Below are 13,459 nucleotides of genomic sequence, written 5' to 3'. Positions count from 1 at the left end.
TTTAAAAAATGCCTGGTATCTAGAAAATGTTCTGGCTCTGTAGATGTTGTATTTTCAAGATACAAGTCATCTGCTGCTCTATAAGCAGAGCTATCTGGATCTGTTGTTAAATGTTTAGCTTCAATACCATCACTTGCAAGATCTTGCAGAGCTTCATTTGCCCATGTGTACTCATCTCCTATGCTTTTCATGAATGTTAAATTTGAACTACATGCAGAAGTGCACTTTTCACCTGATCTGATTGGATGAACTGAACAAAGTTTATTTTTGCAAACAACTCCTATAATGCTTTTATCTTCTGTTTCAGCTTCTGCAACAGAATACACCACTTGTGTAGCAGGCTGGAATGGGGTTTTTCCAATGCCGGAATATATTGCATTGTTGTATGCACCGTCAGCCTGTAGACTTACAGAACCAGGATCTTTTCTTCCTCTGAGTGTATTAATTTCAATCAGCTGCTTGCGTCGCGCTTTCATGTCTTTCTTATTTATATTTACTATTTCAGGTAGCACTTTATTTGCCCTCTTTTGTAGTCCTGAAGTGGATGGAGCTGGCATGTTACAGCCAAGTACTATTTTCCTCAAACCAGTATATCCAAGTGGTGTTTGACTTAATGCTGCTTGGGCGGATACATTTATCTTGGCTGCCTTCCTTCCTGGTTTTTTGGTTTGCACTTCTTCATAGAGTTTGAACTTTCTCGATCGATAGGTGCATTTGTCACACATTGCCTCTTCACGATTAACAAATCCAAACTTTTCTTCTCTTTCCATATTCCACTGTAAAAATCCATTACAATTGGGATGAAGTCTTTGGTGTTCTCCAAATACAGAGTTCCACATTATTGCATTCAGTCTCACATTTACTGTTCTATTAGATGAATCTTCAGACCTAAAATTTAATAGAAAAGAATGCCATAAGAGAGTGTTTTTCTACCTGTAACAGTAGTTTCTAAATGTACTTAAAAATATTTGTGAATTACCTCCCTTTGATCACAATTTTTTTTGGCACAAATATAAAATAGAATTTCTTGGTATTATGAAGCTAAGCAGGTTGAAGTATCAATATTTTCTTTAAGTTAAGCATATATTTTATTAATTCAAGAAGGTACGACAACAACAAAATATTATTTCAAGGGAAATTTCTAGATTTAAAGAACTGATAGGCATTTTCAATCCGCTTTCAGAAAAATAATTTAAAATAGAGTTAAATAATACCTATGTTCATATTAACTGGTATTTCGATATTTTATGTTATTACTTTAATTATCATTTAACCTACCTTTGATTTTTCTTTGCTGATTTCATTGTTTTTTTAATTTTAGGAGCAGCATCCCTTGGTCGCAACAGAACAGCAGGTTTGGTGTCATTTATAGATTGAGTATCGGTATCCTTATATGGAATATTTTGCACAAGAGAAGTCATTTTTCTGGTAAGTCTTTTATAAACTGTTTGTGTTGTGTCACTTTTACTTGGTTTTACAGTTTTTCTTTGTCTATTGTAAGGCACAGTTCCAGTTGGAAAACCTGAATTATTTCCCTTTCTGAACTTGGTCATTTTAATATGTAGAATTTATTTGTAATCCGTGAATGTAACTGTTTAAGGAAAAAGTTTGTGAAAGTTTGGGATTCTGTCTTTACTTTTATATTGGAAATTTGGTTAAAATTTGCATCTTTAATTTGAAAGAAAGGCACCAAACAGAACTCTCATAAAAAATTCTCATAAACAGAGAGAGATAGCAGTACAGATATAAATTTTTAATTCTTACAGCTGCAGTGACAGATATGATAAGATAATTGATTCATCATCTCTGGTCACTGTCTTATCTGTTTGGTGTAAGGTTATGGTTTTTTAGTGCATTAAGTTGTTTCAGATTAAACTTTTAATACTTCAAAATTAAGAAAATTGTCATTTTTTCCTGTAGTTTTCAATTCTTGGGTAGAATCTACCCCAATTATCTGACAGCTGATGTTAGTGTTTTATGTGACAGTCATATCCACTAGTCTATTGATAAAACACACAGACTTATTGCTTTTGTATATTTAATAAGAAAATAAATAAGTTTTATTTGGCAAAAAAATCAACTCTCAGCTTCACATTTCCTCTGCCGTCATTTGGGGTACATGTTGAACTTTTCTTTTTTCTTCGCTTGTAAGTGATCGACATCTTTTGCCTACAACTTTTCCATTACTAGATATAACAAATATTCATTTGGCCTAAAATTTGCTAGATTCTGGGCCCTTTTTTTGATTCTATAGGTTACAATCTACCATTAGCTCTTTTGGGACCAGTCGAAAATGAGCATAACATGGTATTCAGAAACAAAAACATGGCTGATTTTGATTGGGTGGAGTATGCCACAAATAATAATTTTTTTTCCTGAAACCTTATGGATTCTTGGTTGTAGCAATGACAAAATAAAATTTGATTCCTCCTTCAGAAGTAGTTGAGAATTTTTTTTCTTCCTGTTGTTGAATGCATAAATTTTACTGTTATTTTTGTGCGAGATTGACGGTCACCCTTGACAACTGTAAATTACACCTAGAAAAGCAACGCGACCATATCATTTTTTTTATAAAAAATGTTAACACAATAAATATTCTTTATTTTAAAAAAGGTTTTATAATAAAAATCAACTCAATAAAATCAGTACAGCAAGAAACATTACTATTGTCGGCAATGGAAAAATCAATTGTTTTTTACATTCTGAATGGCAATTTGACTATTCGTACCCGCATGCGGGTACGCGCAGACACTGCCTATTTTTAAAGTCACAAGTACACAGTACAGTAGACCCGAGACAGAACTTTTTTTTACTTCTACAGTTCCGTCATTGTACAGTACACAGACTCTCAGTCTGTCAGTTTCATATGGACTGTTATCACATTGACAAGGAGATTGCTTGCCAAAAATAACCGCGGGAAATACCGCACACCTTGAAAAATTTCGGAATCGGTGTGTAACCCAGAAGCGGAATCAATTTATTAACATTGTTTTGTTATCCAGCTGGTAGCTTGATATAATTTAAATATTTAATTTAATTAATTATTTGAATATTTAAACATGAAATACAATCGGTAAATTCAGTTTAAATGAGAATTGATGTGCTTCGTCTCTCAGAGAATTGTCCCGTACGGTTCACAGAAACGAGCGTCTCAGACGACACATTTGGACGACACCAATTTTGACACCACAGTAGTGGCAATGGAAAGTAATGCAGATACTCTTGAAGATATAACAGGTATATTTTATTTAACAACCATGTTATGAAGGTTTGTGTACAATAGCTAATTAAAACGTACCATTCCCTGAACAAATACAGTCTTCATGAAACACTTGACTGCCTGAAAATTGGAAAAACCCGTCATAAACTTTTAAATTCCTTTAAATTTAAATCATTTAGGGCCTATGGTTTGTGACTTGTGAGTCCTTTTTCATTAAAATTTTACTGTCCTGACAACATTTATACATGCCTGGGCCGTATGATTTTTATGAGTTAATCATGAAGACCAAATGATCACACTAATAGTAATACCCAACTTTTGAAAGAAATTACCACAGGCACTAGCATTTTGTATATAATTTAATCTCTGTAAAAAATAAATATCTTTTTTTAAGTTTTAAACTGAATTTTACTGTGCGTATTGCTGTGTGTTTCTTTATTCTACATTGGCTAGAGGGGGAGGGGTGAGATCTCACAAAACATGTTTAACCCCACCGCATTTTTTTGCCTCTCCGAAGTCAGGAGCCTCTTACCTTTGTTAGTCTTGTATGTTTTTAAATTTTAGTTCATTTATATGTTTTGGAGTTAAGTGTGACGTCCATTTTCACTGAATTACTCAATTAGTACACATTATTATGGAGGGGCCAGCTGAGGCCAACCTTGGGGTGCGGGATTTTCTGGCTTCGTTAAAGACCCATTGATGGCCTTCGGCTGTTATCTGCTCTTTGTTGGGTTGTTGTCTCTTTGACATATTCCCCATTTCCATTCTCAATTTTACTCAGACTGACTCAGAGACATCATATATAATGTCTCTGATTTACTTCACCAGTATGAAAGAGAACTAAAGTTAGTATTTATAGATAAATTATTTTATATTTATATATCTATTCAAAATAAAATTATGAAAAGAAAAGTAGAGATTATTGGGATTTTTTTTAATGTCAGAATATCATGGATAAAGCCAGAGGATTCTGAATATCTGGCAAAAACTCAAAAACATGAGGAACGAACATCCTTAGACATAAATATATGTGGGTTTTGATTTTTACAAGACTTCAATAAATAAATAGGGGCTTCTTAACATTCAGCTGCAGGAACTGAGGACCTACATGTATTGATCACTTACACTTATTTTTCTGGAGTGGTATATAAACTTCACATGTCATAGACATACACCACATAACTCATTTTATTTCACCAGTTAAATATATGTCAAGATTGTTCATGATCATAGAATGACACTTGAGTAAATTATCAGGCAATTACCTTTCATTATTCCACTTATTAATATTTACCACACAATTTTGGTAGTTCACTGTAATGTTCCCAATTTAAAGTTTGACAGACTATGACAATAACTGTATGTGTAAAAAAAATACTTAAAATTTATGCATTTCTTTTTTCTATATGACAGATAATAAGCAGGGCATGAACGAAGTATGGAGGATCTGTTTGAAAATTCCAGACATGAGAAAGAAAATGACAGGGAGAGATGTCCAGTTCAACGTTACCAGGACAATTCAGCAAAGTTCCAACAGATATGTATGCACTATTTCCATTCTATGAAATGTAATGCATTTAATAAAACAGTGTGCTTTAAAAAGAACAACATGCCTTTTGACTTGCAACATATGTGCAGAGGAAGAATAGATATAATTTGTTGTACATTAATGCTACATATGATATTTAAGTAACTTTGCAGAACAAAATGTTCTGAATGTTAGCATTAAATATTTGCCACTGGACAACTGAAGGACGTTATGTAATGCATACAAAAATTGATAAGTCAAATGTAAAAGGTGATAAGAATCGAATAATCATTTAAATGTGTAACTATATATACGGTACATATACAAATGTACCTAAGAAGTGACTAAACAACATGAACAATAGATATATCTTGGAGCTATTCAGGAATTATCTAACAGGGTCTTTTTTTACACCAACCACCCGTAATATAAAAATTTATTTTACTTAATGAAGTATCTTTCTAAAGAAATTCTAAGGAAATTACAACCACCCCAATATAATATGACTACTTGGCATGACATCAGATGCAACTCATTCATTTGTCATTGTTACCTTTAAAAAAATAAAAATAAAAAATGACTTATAAAATCATGTTTGATTCTACAACATTTCATTTTATACTTTAAACAAATTTGATATGAATTTGGAGGGCTTGTAATCGTGCAGTCCTATCGCAGCTGTTTATTAAATTTTTAACACACTGTACAATTAGATTGCATAATTGGAATCATTATACCAAAAAAACTACTGTTAATGCTAATAATAAAAAAAAAAAAAACTAATGGACATTTATTGATTCATTGATGTCTTTATTTTCTCATAATTGAGATATTGAATGATTAATGTTTAGAGCCACTTTTAACACTATGGTGCTATTTTGTGGCATCCAGTTTTTATTGATGGAGGAAGCTGGTGAAAACCATGACCTTTGGTAGGAAAACTGACAATCCTAGTCAATTAAGATTGGAGTTAAGTTCACTTGCCACGTGCAGGATTTGAACTCATGTAACCTTAGTGTTGACTGGCTGCTGGCTGGTGATACAGAAGTTCGACTACTTAGACTACTCGTCCAAGTTGGCCCCATATAATCGAGATATAATAAATATATATATACAAAATTAATTAAATATCACACAACAAAAGGAATGTAAAATAAAGAAAGAAAAAAAGAAAGATTTATACATACACACAAAGAAATATTTAAGTCACTCAGCATAAAATCCCTATGCAATGATGTTAATCTTTAATGATAACATGTTACATGTATATACTGTTCATATTATTAACATTACTAAAGATGATTATGTGACATTTGTTTGTCAGTCAGTAGAAGGAGGCATAATATGTGGACTAAAGTTCATGTTCATGTACATTTATTTGAATATTTATTTTTCCAGAAAAATCTGAATTTGAGGCAAATATATACTGTCATGTATATATATAAGATGGATAAAGTACATGATACTTTAGCAGTGCTTCAGAGAATCACATTTGGCTACAGAAGTTTGTAGTATTTTGGTTGTAATCAAGTTATTAAGCTGAAGGTAATTTAATAGTTAAACAAGAAATGTTTCCTATTCAAGTATACTAAAATAAAGTTTGATGTTTAGGTCAGAATATGATAAAGTTTGTTTTTTTTTGTCTCCTTTTCGATTTACTTCCATATTTTCTGGCTTTTTTATTTGTAAAGTACTGGTAAAAGTCAAAATTTGTTTGGTAAAGCACCATTTAAGTTCAGAACATGTTGTATATAGTATGTTAATAATTTAGATAAAATAAAAATAAAAAATACAATTATTTTATCTATCTACCCTATCTTTCTGCCAGGAGACAGCAAATATGTGTATACATTTTTTGGCTTTATTGTTCAAAAATGATGTTACAAAACATAACCAAATATTGATTAAATCCTTCATACTGCAGGTTATTTCTATACTTGCATGCCTGAAATTAAGATTATAATCTCATCAAACATTACTTTTCAAGAAGATAATAATATATTGTCAATTATATTATAATAATTGAATATTAGAGTTTCAGTAATTCATATATTGTCTTATTGACAGCTCATTCAAATTAAAATATATAAAGTTATGAGGGTCCGGTAATTGTAGATTTGACCATGTTGACAGCAACAATAGCTTAAAAGATTTTGACATAAAAATTGAACAGTAATCTGAAACTGATGCTCAGAACCTTGAGGAATATCTAGAATTTCATTTTGTTTATAAAAACTGTATACTATACTTTTTGATAGCCCTTAGTAAAACATTTTCTTGGCTTATTTTCATTTTATGAACTATTTGAGTATTTCTTAATTCATTGACCCAGATTTAAATAGAAGGCTCAAAGGATTGAGATCTAAAAAAAATCTTTTAAGACTTCCAGATGTATGTATGCCTTTCTTCTCGTTATTGCTTTGTTTGATCCTGTTCCTAAGCACATATTGACATAATGATGTTATTTTTTTTTAATTTACAGCTTCATAGTCAAACAGATCTAGGCTACACCTTCACTATTCAAGTCAGACTTTAAAAGGAAGCCCTTTTTGTTGATAGGTGAACATGTAAGTAAATACATTAATATCTTTTTTGTATATTGTACAAATTAGACAAAGCAAAATGAAAGGAAGAATAATTAAGAAATAATTCGCCTTTTTCAGAATCTAAAGGATTATGGGTAATCTAATTGTTCGTACACCAAAATGAAAATAACATTACCTCATTGGTTGAATTTCTATTGTTTAGAACTTTTTAAACCAATCACAACGTTTTGGTGTATGCTTTCGAAAATATTACCCAGAACAGAATGCATTTATTTAGATTCTGAAAGGGCGAATTAAACTGGTGATAATAGAAATATTAAAATGAGGAGATGAGGTATGATATTGCCAATGAGACAACTATCCACCAAAGTTCAAAGAAAGTGGATGTAAGCAATAATGGGCAACCATAGAGCCTTTAACAATGAGAAAAATCCATAATGTATAGTCCGCTATATTTAAAGTTCAGTCTTTGGTTAAAGTTTTTTTTTATTTATTAATATATGAAACCTTCATCATGGATTATCATGTTGATGCAATTAAATGACATTTGAATAGTAGATTTTAATAATCGAGAGGGGTAGAAGATACCAATGGGATATATTCAAACTCAAAGGTCGATTTACAAACTGACAAACGCCATAAAACAAAACAAAAAAACGACTAAAAGACAAGCAACTGCATACACAATGTAGAAAACTAAAGACTGAGCACCACAACGGCACTAAAAATCTTGGTGATCTCAGATAATGCAGAAGGGTTAGCTAATCCTGCTCCACATGTGAAACCTATCGTGTTATTCCAAAAAAATATCTTTGCCAAGTTATACTAAGTTATTAGGCATCAGGCAACTAGCAGATTGGTTATTGACTCTTAATCTAACACTTAGATATCACCATATTCATCAAGCATCAGTAATGTAAATTTTTAACCATTAATCAATAAATCTTGACCTAATGTGAAGTTTTGAAATTTGCAAATTTTTAATGAAAAGGATAGACAAGACAGTACCAGTAAAAACAACACAGACATTGAAAAATTAAGAAACATAAAGAACAAAATTTTGTCTTCTCTTTTTCATTATTTTTGTCTTGCCTTGAAAAAGCTAGATCTAGGGGTGCTGTTTCAACAATGTATAAGTTTGTGATTAGGTCATTTTAAGGGAAATTGAGATATAATGAATATATATATATATATATATATATATATAAAAAAAAAAAAAAAAAAAAAAAAAAAAAAAAAAAAAAAACGTCTGAATAATAGTCAACGATTTTTCCCACGAGGGCGCTGGATCGTTACGAGTAACGATACACGTACACAATAAATAAATTATATAAACGCCTAAAAAGTGTACACAACAACACCAATAACAAAAAAAGGAACTATAAATGTAATTATTTATAAATAATTACATTTATAGTTCCTTTTTTTGTTATTGGTGTTGTTGTGTACACTTTTTAGGCGTTTATATATATATATATATATACAAAATTTATTAGATATCACACAACAAAAGGAATGTAAAAAAAAAGAAAAAAGTTTTATACATACCGTGAAATGATACGGACAATGAAATACTTAAGTCACTTAGCATATAAGTTTGTGATTAGATGTAAGAAGATGTGGTATGAGTGCCAATGAGACAAATCTCCATCAAAGTCACAATTTGTAAAAGTAAACCATTATAGGTCAAAGTATGGTCTTTAACACAGAGCCTTGGCTCACACCGAACAGCAATCTATAAAGGGCCCCAAAAATGTTTGTCAGTTTAAGGGGAACCTTTAGTGATGGGCCAATGATATTTGGTATTCAGTTGTATTAGTATTGGCACATCACATTTCCATGGAGATTATTTGGCCCTGTACATTCAGTCATGTTTTTTTTATGCCCCCGCAACTGAAAGTTGGGGGGCATATTGTTTTACCCCTGTCCGTCCGTCCCATTATGGGTATATAGTTAATCCGCATAACTCCTCCTACAGTTTGAATCCTAGGAAGTTTTCACTTTGCTGTCTGTTTGTACATATATTGAAGGTGTGCATGTGGTCAGGGTTTTGATTTTTATTAATATTTGCTCTTTTAGGAGATAGTTGAACTTTGTCAATTTTTGGAGTATTTTCTTTCATAAGAGGAGCGTTTCCAGATAACTCCTCCTACAGTTTGAATGCTAGGAATTTTTCGCTTTGCTGGCTGTTTGTACATACATTGAAGGTGTGCATGTGGTCAGGGTTTTGATTTTTATTAATATTTGCTCTTTTGGGAGATAGTTGAACTTTTGTCATTTTTTGGGTGTAAGCGTTTAAATGTTATAGTTATTTTAAAATAACACTTTGCATCTGCGGGGGCATCAATTGTGTCTCCCAGACACAATAATATCTCAAAGAAAGTCCTACATTGACTTTGTTATAATACAGTTACTTCAGAGTGGAGTCACTTTGTCTAGTTTTCATTTCAATTTTACACAGGCAAATCACCACATTAGTTATGATACATATAAAAAAAATGTGGTATGATTGCCAATGAGACAACCCTCCACAAGAAACCAAATGCCACAGAAATTAAGAGCTATAGGTCACTGTACGGCCTTCAACAATGACTAAAGCCCATACTGCATAGTCAGCTATAAATCACAAATGTAAAACAATTCAAACGAGAAAACTAACGGCCTGATTAATGTATAAAAAAATTAACGAAAAAAACAAATATGTAACAACAAACAACCACTTAACTACAGGCTCCTGACTTGGGACAGGCACATACATACAGAATGTGGCAGGGTTAAACATGTTGGGAGGGATCTCAACCCTCCCCTAATCTGGGACAGCAGTGTAACAGCACAACATTAGAACGAACTAAAAAAATCAGTTGAAAAAGGCTGAACTCAACAGATGGATACAAATAGAAATACATACAACAAAAACACAGAGTGGACGTGGATGGGTACTTGTACATCCCAACAACAAAAAGACACTTAGTACAAATCTGAGAGTGCAGATACTGACAGCTAGTTCAAAGCCAATAACAACTTTAAAAAAAAATGCATCTAAGAATAAATTATCAATCAGTACACATCCAACATCCAATGGATTTAGTGTAAAGACATCATAAACAATCAGAGAAAAACATGACCTGGTGCAATGCCAAGATACAGGAAATGACAGATTGTAGATCCATGAAAGTGCATATGTATATAATAATAATGTTTAATAGGGTTGTAAACTATAGATATATTGAGAATTTTATGACATTGTTGTTTACAAAGCAAAAGCAACACTCATATTAGAAGTAAAATAAAGCTTTCATTATGTATGCTTAAATAAGATAATATTATAACAGTAAATAAAATTCTTTTTTTTATCCTTTCAGATGAAGAAACTTTCAAAAGAGTGGAGCATTTAGAAGACGGAACAATCAAATATTATTTGTTACTATTTCAGTAACTTTTCAAATGTTAACTGTTTAGAATATTCTTAAATACAAATATAATTGAATTTAATGTGTAAAGTGTTTTGTTTTTTTTAACATTTGGTAACATATGCCTCTGTTAGGGACAATTTTTTAATCATAAGCTGATTATTTTTAGATTTGTCATGGTAAACCTGCAAGGGACACAACTCTTGTAGAATGAACATTGTAAAATAGCTAGTCTGTATTGAATTGTTGTTTGGTATACATTTGGTTTTGCATTATTTGTTGTGCAATTTCGAATTCGACTTCTTTTCAAACATTGTATAAATTTAAAATGTAGCTGACTTTGACATTGGTATTCATACTTTTAGATTTTTTATGAATTGTCAAACAAACGCGATTATAAAGCAAGAACTTCAAACACACAAAAAAAGAAATACTAACAGGAAGATTCGAAAGGTTTCAAACATGTAGAAATAGTCTCATGGTTTAAATAAGATTTGGATTTATATATATCTATATATATATATATATATATATATATATATATATATAAGTTTTAATGGATGCTAAACATCCAGCCACAAATATTACATACATATTCAGGATGATAACAGGTTAATAAAACATGCATATGAGGTAACTGATAATCAATATAAGACAATTTATTGATGTATAACTCACTTTTACAGTACTTTTACCATAAAGAACCAGAGAAACATCTTCAAATAGAGATGACCAAGAACAAAAAATGATATGTCAATGAGAGCAACAAAGACAATATTTCATTTTTCCTAGTGGCTGCTTCACATAGAAGTCTTGTTGTATTATCACGTTTATATCACATGGCTTTATATTAAACGTGAATATCACGTTGTATTATCACGTTGATATTATGTGGATTTATATACAACGTGAATATCACGTGTGACAAACGTTTATTTCACGTTGTGCTCACAACGTGAATATTACGTTTCTGCTCGTTTCACCTTGTACTCACGTGGTGTGGACAACGTGAATATCACGTGATTCCCATGTTAAAATCACGTTGGAAAAAATTGCCTGTGTAGTTGTCAGTAAAAAAAGCACGCTGGTTCAGTAACAAAATGTTATCAACTATGGCATATCTTATTCATTCATTTGTAGAAGGTATATTGTCAATATGCTTGCACCATTTATGCTCATTTACAAGATGTATCTTGTAAAAAAAGTTAATAGAGATATAGAAAACAAACCTCTGTTACATGCGTGTTTTGATCAACAGTTGTTCAATGATTACCCGTTTACAATATTATGTAATGTATAAATGTATTAATTAAAAATTCTAAATTCATATCTTTAAGAAATAGAGAGATAAAATTTAGAATTGAAACGGGGATGGTGTCAAAGAGACAGCAATCTGACCAAAGAGCAGAAATCAGCCCAAGGAGTCTGAATCCGATGTCAGAATATCGGTTACAGAAGAAACTAAGCAAAATGACAATTATTAACATGAATTAACAAATGACTACTAGCAGTTACTGACATGCCAGCTCCAGACCTCAACTAAACTGATTGAAATATTACGTCTTCATCATATGAAAATCAAGCACAATCCCTCTCGTTAGGGGTTTAGTATCATACCATCAAATAATATACATAAATACCAAGGGGACAATCAAAAGTATAAGTTCAAAACCGACAACATCATAGCCAAAATACACGACAAATATTCTAACAACAGTAACAAAAAAACAACATAGAACAGAAAAGGTTTAATAAACGAACTCTACCAATAATGGGGGTAATATAAGGTACTCTGGAAAGGTACCCAGTTTCTGCTCCGATTTTGGCAGTTCACTTTATTATCTTATAATAAATTTTACTACATTGCTACCCACACTAGCTCTGTCACGCTGTTATTCCTTCACTGTGCTCCTTTCAATTATCTCCGTGTTTAACTTCCAATTCTACTCTTAACACTTATTCAGAGAATTTCAAAGGTACCGCCAAACAACATTAAAAATACAACTTTCTATGAATTTATTTGAAAGATAACAAAGATAAATGCAAATATATATATATATCCAGATCGTTAATAAGCAAAAACATATATGATTGTCAAACACTAAACATAATATTTGCCCTTGATGTGTTTTACTGTTTGGTTGTTCTTAACATTATATTAGAATATAGCAAAGTGCTCTCGACCAATTGGAATTGTAGGATTTGATGTTTCTTAGTTGCGAAGAATAAATGAAAATCATGTTCTAAGTAAAGGATTATCCTATTGTTTTGGTATATTTACAGTTCAAAACATAGAGTTTCTATGAATTACAACTGCCCTGGAGCACATTTATCAGCTTGACAGGATTTGTGATGGAAACGAACTAAGTTGAATTTTGAAGCAAAAAAAATATCTTAAAAAGTTGAAGTTTCCTTGTGCAGTAAAATTGGTCCCGTTAATATTATTATGAGAATATTAAAAACTTCAAATTTCTTTAAAAAAAATTGTCAAGGCCATGCAAGAAAAAAAACAAAGTTTTAAGAATAAAAATATCCTAAATATTTAGCTAATACGTTTACCAAAACTAACATTACTGGATCTGCAGTTGGGGAGAATACTATAAATTCAGAAATTATTGCGAGGTTTTTATTAATGCGAATAACTGCGACTGGTTGAGTATCGCAATAATAAGAATTCGCATTCTGAAAACTGATACTTATATCTGAATGCAGATTCTCCTGACATCGCAAAAATCAAATTCGCATTTTTTTTCAT

At 31.4% G+C, this 13,459-nt stretch overlaps 2 long non-coding RNA genes across 2 annotated transcripts in view; one reads left to right on the top strand and one right to left on the bottom strand.

The window, feature by feature from the left end:
* The window catches only part of LOC127734731 (uncharacterized), a 58,157-nt gene extending 54,488 nt beyond the window's left edge, over positions 1 to 3,669 (bottom strand). Inside the window, exon 1 of the long non-coding RNA XR_007997726.1 lies at positions 3,299 to 3,669. This is a non-coding gene — a long non-coding RNA (uncharacterized LOC127734731). The remainder of the gene's footprint in view (positions 1 to 3,298) is intronic.
* LOC127734727 (uncharacterized) lies at positions 2,765 to 10,794 on the top strand. The gene is made up of 5 exons (XR_007997721.1): positions 2,765 to 3,237; positions 4,634 to 4,761; positions 6,147 to 6,293; positions 7,231 to 7,315; positions 10,657 to 10,794. It is a non-coding gene; the product is annotated as an uncharacterized LOC127734727 (long non-coding RNA).
* Positions 10,795 to 13,459: the final 2,665 nt, after the last annotated feature.

The sequence above is a fragment of the Mytilus californianus genome, unplaced genomic scaffold, assembly GCF_021869535.1.
Source record: "Mytilus californianus isolate M0D057914Y unplaced genomic scaffold, xbMytCali1.0.p SCAF_3, whole genome shotgun sequence".
Lineage (NCBI taxonomy): Eukaryota > Metazoa > Mollusca > Bivalvia > Mytilida > Mytilidae > Mytilus > Mytilus californianus.
The sequence above is the reverse complement of the archived record's forward strand: the minus strand, read 5'-3'. Positions and strand labels throughout refer to the sequence as shown.